The sequence below is a fragment of the Nestor notabilis genome, unplaced genomic scaffold (assembly GCF_000696875.1).
Source record: "Nestor notabilis isolate BGI_N333 unplaced genomic scaffold, ASM69687v1 scaffold2783, whole genome shotgun sequence".
Taxonomy (NCBI): Eukaryota; Metazoa; Chordata; class Aves; order Psittaciformes; family Psittacidae; genus Nestor; species Nestor notabilis.
This window is the reverse complement of record NW_009920399.1, coordinates 30461-36460: the sequence shown is the minus strand read 5'-3', so window position 1 is coordinate 36460 and position 6000 is coordinate 30461.

Sequence of the window (6000 nt, the reverse complement as noted above, 5' to 3'; positions counted from 1 at the left end):
GTTTTTTGTTTTTTTTATCACAAGATAAAACAGTGCAAATAATTGGAAAATCCTTATGCATCATTTTAATTTCTTACTTTTCATAATTGTCGTGTTTTTATCATTGTGCAATGCATATATTTTTGTTCAAATATACATATTTTCATGTATATTAATTAGAAGGAAATTACTCCCAAAACTTAATTATGCTTATTATTGTTATACCTTACTACATTATTATGTAATTATTATATCACTATATAGTAGGTATTACATATTATCATATATTACCATAATATTTATTATTACATTATATAATTATTCTTATTTTTGTCTTTCATGAATATTCTAGCAAATTGGTTCTTTCCAATATCTTTAAAAACAGCTGAAGGAATATTCCTGAATAGGTAAATTTAAACCTAGATATTTGCACTAAAACCCTGACTATATTCACCTGAGTGAGGGGCAGAAATATGGTATGACACATCCAAATAATTTTCACTGTTGCAGCTCTTACTCCAACTTCATGCAAACCCTCTCATATAAAGACATCTAAAGAAATACTCCCCATTCACCTTCTTTTACACTTCTGCAAAGTATTAGAATGTCACAAGTTTTAGGTTATCACATAGCTTTCAGTGCCTGTCTATCTTTGTTTGTAGCTATTTATACTAGAACCATAATAAATGTTTAAGTAAAGAGCTGAAGAAAACCCAGCATTCCAGAAGTATTAAAAACTTGTTCAAGGGGCTAGAAAGGCTGTTCGGAAACTCCTTTTAAACTTCTTTTATCAGTTGTTGTCTTTGGATTTTTAAACTGAAAAATACTTACCATCTTTCTGCGTAACTTCAGAGCACAGCAATTATTACATACCTCTCATCTTACTGCATTTCAATAACACTTAACATTTTTATAACCTGGCTTCCCTCACTTGCACCCTCTATAGCACCACGCTCTGAAGACAATCACATACAACAAAAGCATAGGACTGGGTTTACAACTGCGAATGAAATAAAGGTGAGTGCACATTCAAGACAGTATTTTAAAATCAAGATTTATGACTTCTACTTTTGGTAAGACATCCTGCAATTGTTGCATTTTCCTCCTCCACCTACTTTCATTGTGCAGGGATGAATACACATATAATTAAAAATACCTTGCTATGTGTTTAAAAAGACAATACCCTGATAATTACACGTAAGGAACAAACATATATGCTGAATAGGTGTAGGAAATCTGAACAACATGCTTTATTTTGATGTTCACGTCTATTCTACTTGGAATCCTTCAACGCTGCACATTCCTAACAGTTACAGAATAGAAAAGACACAGAGAATTTATAACCTCATATTATGCTTGTAAGTCGTATCACCTGCCAAAATTATATCAAATACACCAATTTGTCTGCTACACTAACCTATCAGTAATCAAAATTTTGGTGAGTACATATACATTTTTCCTCAATGCCAAGGTGTAGTCTGGCACACAAAGCCCCATAAACCCAAGCATTTTCATTCTTCCTTTCTGTCCACATCTGAAAAAGGCTGAGTCTCTCCAAGCAAGCACATAACCTCTAAACAAACTGTAAAGAAAGTGAGTGCCTCTGTGTGGACATTTAACAACAGACATTTACAGTTCTGTAGGCACCAGTGAAGACACCAGCTGAACAGGGGTTTCTTACTCACTGATTTTTGGTAGTATATATCTCATGCTAGTAAAGATGTGGCAGCTACCTGGAGTATTAAGATGGTAATAGTGTTTTATTTCAAACAGAACTCCTTAGTTCAGAGTATATGGTATCTGTAAAGTCTCATTTTTTTCTAGTGATCTTTGAACATATGACACTGTGCCAGGGAAGGTTAAAGGCGTTTTTCCAGAAATGTTTCCTAGCCCAAGAAAGCTGTATAGCTTATTACATTGTTCCCATCCCCGGATAATTATGCAGAAAAATCTGTGACTTTCTTTGCTTTGGTTTGGGGTTTTTTGTGTTTTGTTTCATTTTTTCATCACTGCTTTTTGTTTGTTGATGTGTGTATAGAATTTCTTCTGGCTGCTTGTGAAAAAGAGATATATCCTGCATGCAGGACCACCGGTTTGTTGATAGGCACTAAATGCTAGACCGCAGAAAGCAATTTTTAAGTTTTCAAAGAATACTAGCTGCACTGTCAGTCACTGAATACTATAAAACTAACGTGCTCTCTATCTAGGATTATTTAAAAACCAAAACAAATGTAGCATAGTAAAGTATGTAACATAGTAAGCTCTGTAATTTTGATTCCAGGCAGGAATGTCTTACCTTTTTGTAAGGTATGTTGGCGGTTTGAAGGACAGATTCTTCTTGATCAGTTGAAACACTATATGAAGAGTGTTACAGTTTTGTATGGAGAGGAAGCGAGGTGAAGAACTAGTGGAAGGAGAGGTGTCTTCCAGACTTTCCGTTTTTAAGCTGTCTAAGCAAAGCAAGATTCCTAGACTGGAAGTCGAAGCATAATTTTGGTTACATGGCAGCAGCTGAAGCAGGTCTTTACAGGAGTAGCAGGTTCTGCTGCAGTTCCAGACGTTTTGCCAGGCAGAGGTGGATTACAGAGCCTTAGCAAGGGAAAACCCAGTCACGTCCTCTCACCCAAACTGGGTCTCTTCCTCATGCTTTTGTGGAACACAAAGTTTCCAAGAGCCTGGGGCAGGCTACTAACTTCCCAGAATTGTTTTGATCTTCATAGAGTCTCTCTAAAAGAAACTTCAGGAAGGAACAAAAGCCCACATGTTCAGCCCAAAGCTCTATACCCTGGAAGAAGGTATGTGAACAGCTTTACAGTTATAAAGCACAGCTAGATCTTGCAATGGCCTTGTCTGACATCGAAGTGGCAGGTGGCTGAACCACTACACCTGAAGATCTGCTCTCAGTGCCCCTTAGCCTTGGAATGCTCAACAGCTGTGAGGAAGGAAAAGCTGCTGAGATGTTGTACTGGACAACCTGCATGTACAGCAGCTTTTGCTTTGAGAGAGCACTTACTTCCCTATTAGAAAATTGACATTTCTTGCAGGTCAGCACTTTGCTCTGAAGTCCCGTGTGAAACATGATGTTGACTACCCCACAGGCCTATGCTTCAGCTACCAGTGGTGAACACAGGCCATGCAACAAAACACACTGTTGTCAGCAATTCAAATCTACTAGGGGGAACTCAGTAACCATACTTCCCTGAAAACAAAGACCACATGCATCTCTCATCCCATGGACACAAAACAAACCTGTGTCCCCTTCAGAGCAGGAGGAGCTTCCGAATCTCACTGCTTCACGCTAGAGACAGTGGGGAATGGGGAGCTGGATAATAAGTCCCCATAGCTACACAGGTATTGTTTCACAGGTTGAAGCCAAGACCCACTTACCTAAGATTTGAGCATCTGTATTTCCTTTCAAATATACTGGAATTGTTGTCATGTTCCAAAAGAAGGTGCAGTTCAGTAAGCCTCCACAACTGAGCAGAAATCTAAAGCTTCCTACTTCCTTCAGTTGAAGGTTCTGGCAGCACACATTGTGTATTTTCTTGCTTTTCTTTATATGAAACTCCTCACTCACAGCAATCTTCCTGTATTTTCATTCCTGGACTCCAAAAAAAGTCCATACTTCATCTCTTCCAGTATTGCCTAATCAAGGTACAAACTGCACTGCACACTGCACAGAATTTCTGTAACTCTGAATCCTTTGTGGCTCCGATCTCTGACACTTGGTCCATGCCCATTTGTAGGAAAATGAGAATACCTGACTATTTTCTTGACTGAGCTAATAAAAATCAAGAGACTAAAAAATCTAAGGAAATCAGATGTGAACGATCATGGTTTTAACTGGTTGCGATGCAACCAGTTAAACTTAGAAAATAAAGAATACTTGCAATACTTAGAAAATTAAGTCCTAGGATGTTTCACGTGCAAAACAGACCAAACAAATTCTGTAAAATTAATTTATAATCGCACACATTGTCCTTCTGCAATTGCACTACCCATAAGCATACAGTTGTCCTAACCATATGCATGCATATATAACTAATCCTTACGTTTATATGTATTTACCTCTTCATGCATATATTCACCTGCAAAAGATTCAAAAAATAATCTGACAAATTAATTAATCTGCACTGAAATTATATGCACAAATGTGTGTAACACTTGCAATGCTTATTGCAGCTGTACATTTAAGTTTGAACAATTTGTGTATGTATGCGAAGGTGATGTAAGACATCTCTTCAGGTTTCTTCAGCAACCACAGCAATTGCATTGTACGAGAAGAGGGCCAGAAATTATTTTAGCCTGTTCCACCCTTGGAAATTCCCAGTTCTTGCATGTTAGTGAAATTGTGAGTTCTTAAGAGGGATGACGTTTATGCTTTTCTTGCCCAGGAGGACAGCAGGGACATTAGAAAAGACAAGTTGAATTAAAAGGGGTAAGATACCTGTCGATTATTCTATTTTATCTGCAAGCAGACAAAGCCAAAATTATTCTCTCTTTGATAGTTTTCCTGTAAGTAAATGCCATTTTGATTATTTTTCAGAAGTTATCCTACTTCAATTTACTGAACCATTTCTCTCATGAGAATTTAATTTTAAAATGGCTGACATCTGAAAAGGCTAAATACCACTCACCACACTGACATTACTCATAACACTTGTTTTTACTAAAATTTCTTTAGAAGAGACAAAGGGGGCATAGTAGCTGGTACCAGTCTGAAAGACGTGCCTCCAGTATCCATCAGTTTAACATTAGCCTGATGATTTTAGTTAAACCTGATGGCACCTCTTAGTGTCAATAAATCTAACAATTCTTGCTAGTCGCTAAAGAAGAGCTACTTGGATGGTCAAGACGAGAGCAGTATGACAGAGGCTCAACTGCAGAAACTCCCTCCCATCTGCAATTTACAGACTGAATGGAAGTCTGGGAGCTCTTGATAGAGAGGAGAATTCTGGCCTGCTCCATGAGAAAGTACCTTTTCTTACTACTCAGTTCCTTCCATTTTCAAATGAATGTTCCTTTGTATCACCCAGAACAATGACTAATTCTTTCGTAAAACAAACGTTTGGAGGGAAGACTTAATATGCAAGTTAAAGTTTTGATAAAGGTCAACATACCAGCTATTTTAGCTACAAGTATCCACGTTATTCATAGACAAGATAAAACAGCAATTTTTAAGGTGTGGTCAAGAGGTTCCTGGAAACACTTTACTACAAGCAGCACTTAAAACTTTAAAACTGAAGAACAGCTGCACACCATATACGTGTTCCTGTCTGCAACTTTAAAATCATGACTTTAAAAACCACTTCCCCGCCCCCCACCCTGATATTACCATTCAAGCAGTTGTTGTAGTAACATTACAAATGATACATAATAAAGAAAAGGTCTGTGCAAGGCCTTCAACCATTTAAGATCCCTCCCACAGAGATAAATATTATACCTTACAGCTGGATTACTGCCCCAGGCAGAAAGTTGAGCAGTTACGGAAAGGATTAAGTTTAAACAGTAGAGTTGCTAAGGAATAGTTTCACATCATGAAATAAGACAAAACATAAAAAGAGTATGAGTTAGATTTAATGATTAATTAAATTATTATTGAACCCAGCTCTTACACTTCTTTTCTTTCTCATAATTAAGGAAAAAATGGGGTTTAGGTAATGGGTAGTGTATTTGAACTAAAACATATGCATTGCATAAGGATAAAAGCAACACTGAAATTGTAAAGATTTTCATTTCATGTAAGAAATTAAAACGATGCATTAGTGTAAAAGTTACATGGGAATACTTTAGTAGTCAAAATAAATATTTAATAAAAACCACACACCCGTGACAAAGTATCAAAACAACAGAACTTAGTTTTTTAAAGGTATTATCTACATTTCCTTGTGTTAAACGTTGCTAAATTCAGTGGCTTAATTATTATCACACTGCCTCCAGCAATCATTGCTTATATTAGTGTTGTAAAAAGTCATGAGAATACAAATACTGTTCTGATGACAGAAACAGTAAAGCCAGTTT